Raw genomic sequence first — 16871 nt, 5'->3', positions numbered from 1 at the left:
AACTTTCTCATAATGATAGAAATGATTTAGATGCATAGATTAATCAAAATACAGAACCTACTACTATTGATTTCTAGAATGGTGGAGCAATCGCGGCAAGGGATTTCCAAAACTTCAACCGGTTGCTCGAGATGTGTTAGCTATTCAAGCATCTTCAGTAGCTTCGGAAGACGCTTTTAGTGCAACAAGATTTCAAATTGGAGAGCATAGATATTCATTAGCAGCAGATAGCTTGGAGATATCAGTACTATTTAGAGATTGGATTAATGGCGAGAGAAGGACTATGGTCGTCCACCTTTACCGACCAAATTTGAAAATGACGTTGATGAAATAATGCAAGATTTTAGTGATGACGACATTGATGCAATGGAGGAACTAGCTAATCAACCAATTCCAGAGCATGTTATTAGAGAAATGTTAAATGATTTAAATAAAAGGTTTCCTTGGTAGCATGAACTATTAAATTTAAATGTCTATTAGTATGAGTATAATAATTTGAGGTCTAATTCAAACAGAACCCTTCCTAGTAGGTGGCTGTGTAGATTAGATTTTTTAATACTCTACTAATATTTTGTAACTCAACTTGTACTATTTAATTAATATTAATAAAAGTATAGGCTATTCGCCTTAATTTTATTTTTTTTTAATTATTGTCTTGAAATCTTGAATTTAAATTTTCAAACTTTTGAAGTGTTAAATTTAAACTTTTATAGTTTTAAAGTTAGAATTTAAATTTTCAAACTTTTAAAGTGTGAAATTTAAACTTTTATAGTTTGAATTTAAATTTTCAAACTTTTAAAGTGTGAAATTTAAACAATTATAGTTTTAAAGTTTGAATTTAAATTTTCAAACTTTTAAAGTGTGAAATTTAAACTTTTATAGTTTGAATTTAAATTTTCAAACTTTTAAAGTGTGAAATTTAAACTTTTATAGTTTTAAAGTTTGAATTTAAATTTTCAAACTTTTAAAGGGTGAAATTTAAACTTTTATAGTTTTAAAGTTTGAATTTAAATTTTCAAACTTTTAAAGGGTGAAATTTAAACTTTTGTAGTTTTAAAGTTTGAATTTAAATTTTCAAACTTTTAAAGTGTGAAATTTAAACTTTTATAGTTTTAAAGTTTGAATTTAAATTTTCAAACTTTTAAAGTGTGAAATTTAAACTTTTATACTTTTAAAGTTTGAAAGTTTGTATTTAGAACTTTAAAAGTATAAATTTTTAACTTTAAAATTATAAAAGTTTTAATATTATTTGAGTAAATGTTCCTAATTTTTTTAATTTTAATAAAAAAAATTTAAAATATAGCCGTTGGTACCCGGTTTCCGGTCCGGTCCGAGATCGGTCCGTTACTGGTCCAGGACGGGTAAACATATTTTTTTCCAGAATTACCGGTTCCGGCCCGTGGTGCCCGGTTCCATTCCGGTTCCGATTTGTCCCGGTCCGGTGGTCCCGGTTTCGGTCCCGTTGCCACGCTTACCCAACCCTAACTCCTAACTAATGATAACTTGGCCCCTACATTATCCTGGGAGAAAAGACTTACATTCCCATCAATTCTAAATAATCTACCACCCAGTAATCTCACATCCATTCTATAAAGACGATTAAACTATCTTAAGGGATCATCTCTGTCACATCAACTACAAAATCACCTTTCACACGTTAATAACATAAATAAAATTAAAGAGCCTGGTTTGGTAGATGTTATATTTGCCACATATTCCTAAAGAAGAAAGGTCAATTTAAATATTTATCACTAATTTAATAGCTCAATCCATAAAAATTTTAGACCCCAAAGAATATCAATTTTTTCCAATTTAGAGTATCTACAATTAATATTACTTTCTCTCGTAACTTCATCGCCATAAATTTACTTCTTTGAATAGCAAGACCAAAACACCTATATGTGCACACTATTGGCAAAACACAATAAACTCTTTCTCTTGTTGCCCAATCCATCATGGATAAAAACTAAACAAACTCCATCTTCCCACCGATTCCCTTTATACTAGTGAATGGGCTATCTGCGGGAATAGTACCCATTTACATGACATCATTTCCAGCATTCAACACAAACCCATCATCTTGGGTTGTAATGGAGCTCCAAGAATGATCACTAACTTTGAATATCTTAATAGAAAAACAAGAACTGGTTCTAGTAATTCAAAAATCATATGTACTAGCACAAATAGTGTCGGAAGGGATAGTGATAGCCGTGGAGGCGCACACACGTGCAATACATGTGTCCAAAACTAGTAATTCTTATAAGCATAAAAGCCGAGTAGAGGCAAACCTAGACTCTGTCCCAACCCCAACTAATGATAGCTTGGCCCCTACATTATCCTAGGAGAAAAAGACTTACATTCCCATCAATCCTAAATAATCTACCACCCAGTAATTTCACATCCCTTCTACTAAGCCGATTAAACTATCTTAAGGGATCATCTCCATCATATCAACTGCAAAATGACCTTTTACAAGTTAATAACACCAAAAAAATTAAAGAGCCTGGTTTGGTAAACGTTATATTTGCCACGTATTCCTAAAGAAGAATGGTCAATTTAAATAATAATTACTAATTTAATAGTTCAACCATAAAATTTATAGACCCAAAACAATATCAAATTTTTAAAATTTAGAGTATCTACAATTAATATTACTTTCTCTCTTAACCTCATTGCCATAAATTTACCTCTTTAAATAGCAAGACCAAAACACCTATATGTTCACACTATTGGCAAAAACAACAAACTCTTCCACTTCTCGCCCATTCCATCATGGATCAAAACCAAACAAACTCCATCTTCCCACCGATTCCCTTTATACTAGTGAAAGGGCTATATGCAGGAATAATCACCATTTACATGACATCATTTCCAGCTTTCGACACAACCCCATCACTTTGGATCGTAATGGGGCTCTAAGAACGACCACTAACTTTGAACATCTTAATAGAAAATGAAGAAATGGTGCTAGTGATTCAAAACTCATCTGTACTAGCACAAATAGTGTCAGAGCGTATAGTGAAAGCCGTGGAGACGGACACACGTGCAATGCATGTGTCCAGAACTAGTAATTCTTATAAACTAAAAAGCAAGTGGAGGCAAACCTAGATTTTATCCCAACCCCAACTAATGATAACTTAGCCCTTACATTATCTTGGGAGAAAAGACTTACATTCTTATCAATTCTAAATAATCTACCACATAGTAATCTCACATCCCTTCTACAAAGCCGATTAAATTATCTTAAGGGATCATCTCCATTACATCAACGGCAAAATGACCTTTCACACGTTAATAACATAAATAAATTTTAAGAGCCTGGTTTTGTAGAAGTAATATTTGCCACGTATTCCTAAAGAAGAATGGTCAATTTAAATATTTATCACTAATTTAATAGTTCAACCCATAAAATTTATAGACCCCAAACAATATCAAATTTTTTAAATTTAGAGTATCTACAGTTACTATTACTTTCTCTCGTAACTTCATCGCCATAAATTTACCTCTTTAAATAGCAAGACCAAAACACCTATATGTTCACACTATTGGCAACAACAACAAACTCTTCCTCTTCTCGCCCAATCCATCAAGGATCAAAACCAAACAAACTCCATCTTCCCACCGATTCCCTTTATACTAGTGAATGGGCTATCTGCGAGAATAGTCTCCATTTACATGACATCATTTCTAGCTTTCAACACAAACCCATCATCTTGGGTCGTAATGGGGGTTCCAAGAATGATTGCTAACTTTGAATATCTTAATAGCAAATTAAGAAATGGTGGTTGTGATTCAAAACTCATCTGTACTAGCACAAATAGTGTTAGAGGGGATAGTGATAGCCGTGGAGATGGACACACGTGCAATGCACGTGTCTTGAACTAGTAATTCTAATAAACTTAAAAGCACAGGGGAGGCAAACCTAGACTCTACCCCAAATCCAATTAAAGATAACTTGGCTACTACATTATCCTGGGAGAAAAAGACTTGCATTCCTATCAATCCCAAATAATCTACCACCCAATAATTTCACATCCCTTCTATAAAGCCGATTAAACTATCTTAAGGGATCATCTCCATCACATCAACTACAAAATGACCTTTCACACGATAGTTACACATATAAAATTAAAGATCCTCGTTTTATAAACGTTATATTCGCCACGTACTCCTAAAGCAAAAAGGTGAATTTAAATATTAATTACTAATTTAATAGTTCAACCCATAAAATTAATAGACCCCAAACAATATCAAAATTTTCAAATTTAGAGTGTCTATGATTAATATTACTTTCTCTCTTAACTTCATCGCCATAAATATACCTCTTCAAATAGAAAGACCAAAACACCTATATATTCACACTATTAGCAAAAACAACAAACTCTTCCACTTCTTGCCCAATCCATCATGGATCCAAACCAAACAAACTCCATCTTTCCTCCGATTCCCTTAACACTAGTGAATGGGCTATCTGGGGGAATAGTCCCTATTTACATGACATCATTTCCAGCTTTCAACACAACCCCATCATCTTGGGTCGTAATGGGGCTCCAAGAACGATCACTAACTTTGAATATCTTAATAGAAAATCAAGAAATGGTGCTAGTGATTTGTCACGACTCGAGTCTACACCCTGGATGTGGCCGGCACCTAAGAACCATTTATGGTCCCCAAGCGAACCCTCATCCTGGCTGACTACAAGCGGAAGACTAACTTAAGCATACAAAGCTTAAAAACTAAAATAAAATCCCATAAACTCAACTTTGTACAAAACTTTAACTCAAATGAACAACTTAGAATAAAAATAAGATATTCAACTCGCCATAAAATAGGCAACTTAAGTCTTTAAGACATTTAATTAAATAAATGAATAATACAGACTTCTCAACTATAATGACTATCTATGAAGCCTCTAACTGATAAAGATGGAAGTCGGGACAAGACCCACGGCATCTTGACTAAACTGGAAAGTAAATGAAATCCTTCGGAAATAAGGAGGCTCACCATAGCTAACTCAAACTTTCGGATGTATCAACGAAGCTCTTTATAATGATCCTAAATATCTGTGTCTGCATCATGAGAAGATGCAGGCCAAATGGCTCAGTACATGGAATGTACGAGCATGTAAGGGGAATTCTAAAGCATAACATAAGCTTGAAAGAATCTGAAAGAAATAGAAGAACTTACCTGGTTCAACTCAACTCAACATAACTGAACTCATTTCAATATAAAGCAATTTAAAGCAAGTGCAATATATAAAGAAAAGGAAAACAGTTTAAAACATGATATTAACTCATAATCATAATATTATAAAAGACATACCATGCTCCCTCTCAAAGTCTACTTGTGCAATGCATGAATGAAGTCCCATACCCCCATTCATACTAAGCAGAACCCCTTGAGGAACCATGCAAATACTGTTGTGAGAGTTTCTCTAACCGACAACCAATACTTAAGAACTATAGTGATGATACAACGTTATTAGCCTCACGCTGCCCGGGCCATCCTATACATTGTCGTGGTATAGGACCTGAACTACTAAGTGGATCCACTAGTCGATGCGAAAAGGATTCATCTAAAAAGTATGACCATTTTCTACCCATGATGGCTACATGGTTTATGGAGACTTGAGTTAATGTGAACTCACATCCCCATATCGGTGCTCAATACTACTCCCAAAAATATAATATTGTATTAGCTCTTTATGTTTAAAAACATACTTCTTCTGTGATTTGAGATTAGTGCTCAAAAACTTAGCTCAAAGGCTATCTTGGAAATCAAAGTTTCTTCTCTTGCTTCATTTAAAAAACGATTACTCTTTTCTGAAAACTAGCCCGAAGGCTCTTTGGAAATCTCAGTTTCTGTTCTTATTTAAATGTGAAAACATTTTAAATCTCTTTGGGAATACTTAGTCCCCATATACTTTTTAAAAGAATATATATATTAAAATAAAGTATTAAAAGGGATAATATTAACTAGAAATTTAACATTAAGGATAATTAGGATCTAAAAGGGATATAATTTTAAATCAATTTCAATAGATTATGTACGTCGTCAGTGTAAAAAAATTTTTTATACCTATCAAGTTATTGCTACATGTTTTTATACCTGAATATCATTTGGTGATTTGATAAAGTTAATAAAATATGTTTCCCGTATTAATATATATACGATTTAAACTCTTATTACCAATATGTTATCACATGCTCCACAATATAGTGACAAGATCTGAATACATTCTATCCTCTCCAAATTTTTTAATTATGAAATTTCACTAGATATGTTATTGTTATTATTGTGTGGGAGTTCCCACAATTTATTCCTTCACCTCATTCTTATTAGACCCTTGTACGTTATGACAAAAATGTGAGTAAAATGTTTAAATGTAATGGCATGACACCTGTTATGCGACAGAATTCATCGCAGATATATGATCATTATGCCTTTAATTAAATTATTTTCTCTAAAAAAAATTTAAAAATAACTTATCTTTCTTAATAGCATGACAATATATTTATACAAAACCAACTAAGCATAACGCATTTATGAACCACATGCAAACAATCAATTGAAATTCAATCCATGAAATAATTTAAGTTACGAACAACATTATCATTAACAGAATAATTTTTGCTTTAAGAGTGATTTTGTCATGGAGTCTTGATGATAAAAAAAAATAGATATTGGGACATCATGGAGTCTAACTATCTCCCTAATATACAATGCCGCATAATCGCCGCCGTAATAATAGTCTTGACTAGGAGTGTACATGATCGGATTGGTTCAAGTTTTTCAAATATCAAATCAAATTATTTGTTTAAAATTTTTAAATTTATAAACCAAACTAAACTAATAAAATTTAGATTTTTTCGGGTTTTTCAATCTTGGATTGGTTCGAGTTTTTCAAATAATTTATATATCAAACCAAACTAATAAACCTCGGGTTTTTTCAAATTTTTGGATTCTTTTTAAAGTTTGCATACAAACATATAATTAACTTGTGCTCTAAATACATATTTAGTTCAACCAAAATACAATTATCTAAGGTGTTTATTAAGAAAATAACACAACATATGAGATGAGTACTGATGACACTAAAATATTCAATAAAAAATAATAATGAAATCATCATATAAAATAAATATTGCAAAGTCATAATGAAAATGATCATAATTTAAAAGTACTAAATCATGCTAAAATAAGTTTAATAAGTATTAGGTACATTACTAAATATTTAACGAAAATTAAAATTAGATTATGCATTTTAATTGTCTAAACCAATGTAAAACTAAAGAACAAATATTCAATATTATTGTCATTCTTAGTGTTGAATTGATTTTCTTTTTGCATTAGTATTAATTTGATTTTGATTTAAGTTTTATTATAATTATCAACATCTATGAACTATAATCTTTATTGGACCATTCCGAATTCTAAGTTTTAAACTTGAAATATTTATTAAAAGATAAAACTATGAAATAGTATAAGAAATATTTTAAAATTATATCAAAGTAAATATTTTTATGTATAAAATAAAATTTTTAAATTACATATATAATGTCGGGTTGGTTTGGTCTCGAGTTGGTTTTTTGTAGTTAAAACCAAACCAACCCAACTATAGTCGAGTTTTTTTTTCGATTTGACTCGATTTACGGTTTGATTCGGTTTTCGGTTCGATTTTGTACACCCCTAGTCTTGACCAGCAAAAATAAGGTTTTATGAGTCTATCCATAATCACTCATATGGAATCGAACTTACGTGATTGTGGTGATCCATGGACGTCTTAACCATTAGGCCAATAAAGTCATCGCTCAAAGCCCCTTTTTAACTAAAAGTACTTATATATATTATTTTAAAAAATATATGTATTTTTAAATTACAAAAAACATGTAAGAAGTAAAAAAAATGTCATTAGCTTTCCCACTTTCCTAAGGGAAGGAAACATTATTTGAGAATAATTTCCTTGTGTGGCAAATTATACTTCCTTATTTATCTCCTAAGAATTTGACCTTACATTATTATTTATCTTATACTCATTTTTTTTATTTTCTATTTTATTATTTTTATTCTCAATATTGAACTCTCTCCTACAAAATCTTTTGATTTACTGTTGCTTACAAGTTGCAATTGAATAAATTTGTTTTTGAGCGTCTTCTTCAAAATATGAAGAAGAGCATTATATTGAAGAAACACAACACTATTTCGATATTGTTATATCAACTTTTCAAATTCGTGCCAAGTTTTGTTATTCTAATTTTATTTTTCTTGAAAACTTATTATTGTTGATATTCTTAGGTCATAAATATATATATATATATATATATATATATATATTATGTTTTGAACAGTTTGAGGCATATGAAAATATTGTTGGTTTCTTATTTAGTGGTAAAAATTTGAGATCACTAGATGATGAGAATTTGAAAAACATTGTCTTAACATTGAACTTTCTTTAACACATAATAGTTATTCTGATATTGATGAGTTAGATTTATTTTTTGAAGTAAAAGTGTTAAGAGAAATAATACAAGTAGAAGATAACGATCTAATGAAAATACTCAATAAGATAAAAAGACTTGATTATTTTCCTAATGCATATATTGTTTATAGAATAATGTTAACAATTCATGTAAGGCTGTAGCCATTGCAATAAGTTTTTCGAAACTAAAATTGATAAAATCTTGTCTAAGATCATCAATGTCTCAAGAGAGAAGGAATGGATTAACTATATTATCAATTGAAAATGAATTACTAAACAAATCGATTATAAAACAGTAATTAATGACTTCACATTTAAAAAAAATCTAGAAAAGTATTTTTTAAATATAAGTATATAGGATGATTTTTTTTGAAAAAAAAAATAATTAAAATATTAGGGGCCCTTTTTAAGGTTTCACTTTAGGCTCCAATCTTGTTGAGTTGGTCATGTGGTAATCATTTAACAAAGTCCATATTTATCACCTCTCACTTTCACATGGAAATCTCTATCTCCTGGTCTAGCCCCCTAGGCTTAAGATGTTCAACCTTCACCTATTGGCAGTTGGAACACTAAGCCACAAATTTAGTGACATCTTTCTTCATCTCATGACACCAACAGATTTCCTTGAGGTCATGATATATCTTGGTCGAAGCGTGAAGGGCATCGTGAGGGATACTACCTTGCGGCACATGGCCCATCTTGCATTTGGCCTACTTTTGTTAATTTTCTGAAGTATAGTTTATAGACAGGTGCGGCCGAAGCTCATCCCATGGTCCTTCCTTCCTAGAATTACTTTGCGTTGTTTTAGTCCAGATTCGTTTGCTTCATGTTCCAATCCATCATATGGGTATTTCCTTACTGTTTTTGGCCTGCAATCAACCTAATCATGTCAATTAGCTCATCACAACATAGGATCAATAAACACAAGGATATTTACAAAACTATACATTGAACTGAGCTAAAACATAGGTTAAAATGGTATTTGAATGCATAAACACACTCCATATTCCAACCCCACACTTAGAGCTTTTATTTGTTCTCGAATAATCAAATCATATCCTCTATAGACGTCCATATCAAATTAGGCTAGCTAGACAAGGTCACTCACAAATTCTATTTCACTTGGCCACTTTGATCATCATCTAGAATTTACTCATTTAAGCACAAGTTTAGCTCAAGACTTATCATGCAAACTTCAAAACTACTAGATTGAATATTTATCACATATATAGGGATAACATGCTACGATAAAACTACTGAAATCATCAAATGAATAGTTTTGACTATTAAGTGCCCTTATAATCAAATAATTGTCAATTTTCTTACTCATAATCAATATCATTTCAACCAGGAATGAGCATATCAAATCTCTCACTTTCAGAAAGAAATTAAAGACATAAAAATATACCATAGGCTTGTCAATACTGTACTACTATGTCAAACAAAACATAGAATTATAAAATCACAAAGACTTCAAGTTGTAATGTCGGCTAAGGGACAAATAGAAATTATTTGGTTGCAAATAGTGACTACTCTTCTCTTTGCACTATAAGAAACTGACAAGATCAACATTTATTTTTCTCACCTTGACCTACATTGTACTTTCAATGATACTTTTTCATTTTTACTTCCCTTGAACTAGGGGTGTACCAAACCGAACCAAACCGCAAACCGAGAAAAAAAACCCGACTAGTGATTAGTTTGACTTGGTTTGGTATTGGAAAAAAAACCCGACTATATTTGGATTGGTTTGGTTTTAACTAGATAAAACCAACCCAAGACCAAACCAACCCGACATTATATATATAATTTTAAAATTTTATTTTATACATAAAAATATTTACTTTGATATAATTTTTAAATATTTCTTATGTTTTTTCATAGTTTTTATCTTTTAATATATTATTTCAAGTTTGAAACTTAAAATTCTGAATGGTTCAATAAAGATTATAGTCCACAAATGTTGGTAATTATAATAAAGCTTAAATCAAAATCAAATTAATATTAATGCAAAAAGAAAATCAATTCAACACTAAGAATGACAATAATATTGAATATTTGTTCTTTGGTTTTACATTGATTTAGACAATTCAAATACATAATCTAATTTTAATTTCCTTTAATATTTAGTCATGTAACTAATAATTATTAAACTTATTTTAGCATGATTTAGTACTTTTAAATTATGATCATTTTCAATACGACTTGTTAATTTGCAAAATTTATTTTACGCGATTTCATTATTATTATTTTTTGTTGGATATTTTAATGTCATTACTCATCATATTTTGTGTTAGTTTCTTAAGAAACACCTTAGATAGTTGTATTTTGATAGGACTAAAGAAATATTTGAAGTACAAGTAAATTATATGTTTCTACGAGTACTTTACCGGAAAAAACTGAAAAAACCCGAAAATCCGAAAAATCCGAAAAAATCTGAGGTTGAAAAACCCGAGTTTTATTGGTTTGGTTTGATTTATAGATTTAAAAATCCGACACAAATGGTTTGGTTTGATATTTGAAAAACCCGAACCAACCCGGTCATGTACAACCCTACCTTGAACAAATCTTCTTTCTTTACTACTTAGTAGTTACAAGGATGCTTTTCACTTGTTCTCTTTTTTCTTTTCCTCAAACTCCTCAACTTATTATAGTCAAATCATGTAAAAAATAATTTTCTTGCTTCTCTCATCCTTTGTTTACATCAAGCATAGATATTTTTATAACTTGGGCACTATTCTCCATTTATTCTTCACCGCTTGCTTATCTATGTTTATTCACCTCTTCCTTTTTGATCTCCCTTTTCATATCTAAGTCTTTCAACTCAAAATGCATAAATGACTTTTGAATCAAAATTTAAGGCTACTCAACCAAAGAGAATTAGGCTATATATATGGTTGTCAAAGAAATAGGCTTAAAGGCTTGAAAAGGATTAGCTAGGAGAATGTAAAGGCATGTACACAATATGATAAATATGGGTGTAAAAAAGAAAGCCTTGATCACCTTAAAATATTTCAACACCACGTTCAATATTTCACACATATGACAAGTTATAAATATATTAACATGAATAAATGCATAAATGCTCACCAGTCACCACACATGGCAAATTAACAGTTTCGAACTTGGTTACTTTAGACTCTAATCTTTCCAACTAACACATTAAATGCTATTCATCATTAAACCCTATTGTTTTAATCCAGTAGTCTTATTGTAGATGGTATATGATCCTACACTGAAACACTTCTATTTAATTATGTTTTTTTTAAGAATAACCTCCCATAACGTCTAAGGAAATCCTTTTTGTGTAGAGCACCAGCATTGGAAGAATGACTTTGTAGGATCCCCCTATTTGGCTTTCAAACAGAAATTGAAAAATATAAAGGTTGCCTTAGATCAAATGGAGCAGAGAAACATATGGTGACATTTTTAAACAATTAGCAATACGGGAAGAAGTAGTGAAGGTGAAAGAGAAGTTATTTGAAGAAGATCCAAGTATTGTTAATAGAATAGTACTCCAAAAGGCTCAAGTAGAATTAAAAAGATACTTGAGTTTGGAAGAACAATATTGGAAACAGAAAGTAGGATTTACATGGTGCACCGAAGGAGACAGAAACACAAGCTTTTTTCATAACCATGTGACAGGAAAAGGGAAAAAGCTGCACCTGAGAAGAATCCAGGATGACAATGGCATTTGGTTGGAATCTATGGAACTTATTTCTGAAGAAGCAGTTAAGTTCTTTCAGAATCAGTTCACTGATGAAAGAAATGATAGAGATCTTGGGATACTCCATCATATGAAGTCTCTAGTCACTCAAGATCAAAATGTCTCTTTATGTCCATACCCTACTAAGGAAGAGGTAAAACATGCAGTTTTTGACTTGAATGGGGAAAGCGCAAGTTGACCTGATGGATTCACAGGGGTGTTCTACCAACAATGCTGGGAGATAGTAGGTGATGATGTTCATGCAGTAGTTCTAGCTTTTTTTGATGGGGCTGAGCTTCCTAAGTCCATTACCCATTCAAACCTAGTATTGATCCCAAAGAAACAGACAGTGGAGACCTTTTCAGACATGAGACCTATCAGTTTGTCCAATTTTATCAACAAGGTGATATCTAGGGTGATGCATGATAGAATGAAGGGCGTTATACCAACTTTGAATGCTTCAAATCAATCAGGTTTCGTGAAAGGAAGAAGCATATTTGAGAATATTCTACTCACTCAAGAAATTGTTGCAGATATCAGATTGAGAGGTAAGCCTGCTAATGTGGTACTAAAACTGGACATGGCTAAGGCATATGATAGAGTATCATGGAGATATTTGATGCATGTGCTAAGGAAAATGAGGTTTGCAGAACACTTTATCACATTAATTAGGAGGTTGATAATGAATAATTGGTATTCAGTTCTAGTGAATGAACAGGCCACTGGATTCTTTCAATCCACCAGAGGAGTGAAACAAGGAGACCCTCTCTCCCCAACTCTTTTCTTACTATCAGCAAAGGTTCTCTCTAGAGCTTTGAGTTCACTATTTGATGATAACACTTATATTGGCTATGGGATGCCAAAGTGGACCTATGGGCAAATTATATGTGGAATAAATACAGTAAAAAAGTGATTCCTACATTGGTACAGTGGAAGGGAGGAACCCAAGTGTGGAAAAGGATGCTTGAAGCTAGAGAAGCTATTGAACATGAAATATGGTGGGAGATCAAAGAGGGATCCACTAATGTATGGTATGAGAACTGGACAAGATTAGGTGCCCTTCACTTCGTAGTACCCATTGAATACCCTCTAAATGAAGATCTGGTGGATGTGGCAGACCTAATAGAAGAAGGAAGATGGAAGAACCAACTGTTACAACAGTCTTTTCCATCAGACTTTGTGAAACATATTAAATTGGAAATTCATTTTGAACAGTTGCAAGGTAATTGGGACAAACCTTGGTGGATGCCTACTACAACAGGAAAGTTCACAGTCAACAGTGTTTGGGATCTGATGAGACACAGGGATCATGAACAGGAAGATTTCAAACAAATGTGGATTAAAGGAGTACCTTTCAAAATAACTTTTCTGTTATGGAGAACATGGAAGTTCAAGTTGCCTGCTGAGGATAAACTAATGAGAATGAAAATAAATTTGGCCTCTAGATGCTACTGTTGCACCAATCCTCAACAGGAGACACTGCAACATCTTTTCCTTACAGGACAATTTGCAACGGAAGTGTGGCAGACCTTCAAAAATGCTGTACTTATTCAAATCAACCTGGTGGAAATTCACCAAGTAATCAGAACCTGGTGGAAAATAGATTGTGGGGAGAAATTCAAACCTATTTTACATGCAGTACCAGCTATGATCACTTGGGAATTATGGAAAAGGAGAAACACTATTAGGCATGGTGGAAAGGTGAGTTTCACTAGAGTAATACATGAAGTGAATAACAACTTGTATTTTCTAGCAAGGAGCACGTACCCTTGGCTTAAAAATATCCCTTTCCTCTGGCCTGACCTGGTTACCTTCTTAGAAAAATATAAACCTATTCTGATCACTAAGACCATCTCCTGGAAACTGCCCTGGGAAAATTGGTATAAATGTAATTCTGACGGTGAATCTAGAGGTAATCCTAGGCCTAGTTCCTATGGATATTGTGTAAGAAATTGGCAAGGAGATCAGGTGTATGCTCAATGTAAAAAATTGGGTCACAAGACCAATGTAGAGGCAGAAGCTAGAGCAATGATGAAAGGCTTAGTGTTTTGTGTTGAGCATGATATACAACCTCTAATACTAGAAACAGATTCAATAATGCTGAAGAATATGGTGGAAGGAAGGTGGGAGACACCATGGTGCATTAGCACCGAAGTAGAGAAGGTCAGGAGACTAATGGAGAACTTTAATGTGCTAATACATCATATATATAGGGAAGGAAACACAATGGCAGATTTTTTAACTAACTTAGCTTTCGATTTTGCAGGTACAGCTAAGTTTTCTAATTTTTCTGAATTACCTAGTGCAGGAAAAAGAATTCTAAATCTGGACAAGCAACAAATACCAAATCTCAGAACCAAAAATGCAAAGAACAAATGTTTCAGTGAGGTATGAGAGTGTTTTCTGTAACTCAGAAATTGAGAAGACTTCTAATGGTGGTATTAGCTATGGCTAATTCCATTGAAGGATTATTAGTAGATGAGAAACAGATAATAACATTCACTATACCACAATCATGTAAATCTACTCAACTAAAGGCGATATAAAAAATGAGTAACAACAGCCGTACAAAGATAGATAACAAGCAACAAGCAGCAAATCAGAGGGTAAACATATCACAGAAATACGAGCACAAGTCATCAAGCACAAGAATAACAGAAGACATAAGGCAGACCCACAACAATCAAAGAAATCCCCAACTGTTCATACAAGATGAATAATGATTTATCAACATGTTGGGGGTTTATCAACGGAACTCGTGGGATTCGTAAAGATCTAACCTACCCCATACAGAAATAAGGAAAATCGAAGATTGCAACTTTACTTGGATGGAAAAGCTGTCTCGTCTGAGATCTCCTCCATGGTTATGGATACACGGCATCGGTGAGAGCTTTGTGATGCGAAGAAATGATTCCACAACGGAGAGCTCAGCTAAGAAATCCTTTGAAGATCGACATCTCCGGCGTTGTTTTGAGATGAAGATTGCTGTCAAGAACTTTCCTAATTGAAGCAAATTGGAGAATCACTTCAGTCTATTCACTGTAACTTTTTCCTTTTTTGTTTTTTGTTTTTTGGTTTTGCTTTCTTTTATTTTATTTTATTTTGTGGTATGTTGAACCTTTTTATTTTAATAAAATATATCCACTAAGATCTACTTAGTGATATTAAAAAAAAAATTGGTGATGGACTTCATTGTTCTAAGGTTCCTAAAAAGTATCTAAACTAAGCTAGTCTTAAAAGTCTAAAAATAAGACCCTAGTCGGTTCAAAGAAACTATCCTAAGAAAATACAGAAAACAAAGGTCGAAGAATCGAAAATAAAAATAAATAAATAAAGCATAAGAATAATCTAACGACTTAGAAATCTACAAATATAGCAGTAATACAACCTAAAAGTATCCAAACCAACCCTGTATAAACAAGTATTAGCTCATACAATAACAACCCACAACATCCTCAAAATGATCAATACAACTCGATAATGAAGAAAACATATAGGGAAATGGAAAGGAATAGACCCTATGACCTTTGGAAAATGCAAAATACAAGAAAATATGATATACAACATATTCTTTTCCACCCCACACTTAAATCACATGGGAACTGTTATCTTCTGGTCTAGCCCCTTGGGCTTAAGATGCTCGACCTTCACCTATTGACAGTTGGGACACTAAGTTACAAATTCGGAGACATCTTTCTTCTTCCCATGACACCAACAAATTTTCTTGAGATCATGATATATCTTGGTCCATCTAGAATGAATAGAATTACAGGAATAATGTACCTTCGATATAAGCTAATGTTGAAGTGTTGGTCGGAAAAAAATTTGACCTATTAGGTTGGTTTTTCAAAAATAATTATTCGAAATTTCTGACCTCGGGAGGTCAGTTGTTTGTTACTCATGTGATTGTTTTTTAAAATTACAAAATAATAAAATGCACTATCCGGGGTTCGAGATGCTTATTAGTTAAAGACTTTTTTTAAAAAAGAAATATACTCTTTAAATTTTCTTTTAATATATGGCCTTTTGAAGTAAATATTTTAAAATGATAACTTTTTGCGAAATTTAACGTTCAAAGATCGATTTTTGCAAAAAGAAATAGTTAAAAATCAACCTCGAGAGATTAATTCTGCAATCCCAAAGTTTAGTGCTAAAAAACCCAATCTCGATCTCTTTTGAGGTTGATTTTAAGGAGTTTTTAATAGTGTGACTTATGACCGCTTTTTTTATGAAAATACTTTTCTTCATAAACAGTACATCCTAAAAGGAGAAAAAGAAAAAGAAAATGTACTTGTAATTTGAGAGTACTTATTTCTTTATGTAATAAGAAAATGCATAATATGAATATCTATATTATCCCTTGGGTTACCCATTTTTTATTCATATCAAATATGAACAGGTCAGATATTATATCTATTTTTATCCAATTCATTTTCGATCAGTCTGTCTATCACCCCTATTTTCATCCCTCTTTATACTCTCCTTGTGCCTCACTAAGTGCATGATGTTCTATTATTTTGGTTTATATCGATTTGAATACATACAATTCATGAACCTTTTTGTCAAATATCCAAGTTGGTATAATTTATTTAAAATACATTGTAATTTAAGCAATATTGATTGGTTCAAAAACTAACATACATAGTTAGAAGTTTATTTTTATCTACTATTAACAAGAGCATACTA

Source organism: Solanum verrucosum, unplaced genomic scaffold (genome assembly GCF_900185275.1).
Source record: "Solanum verrucosum unplaced genomic scaffold, falcon-dt-bn FXZP01000308.1, whole genome shotgun sequence".
Lineage (NCBI taxonomy): Eukaryota > Viridiplantae > Streptophyta > Magnoliopsida > Solanales > Solanaceae > Solanum > Solanum verrucosum.
The sequence above is the reverse complement of the archived record's forward strand: the minus strand, read 5'-3'. Positions refer to the sequence as shown.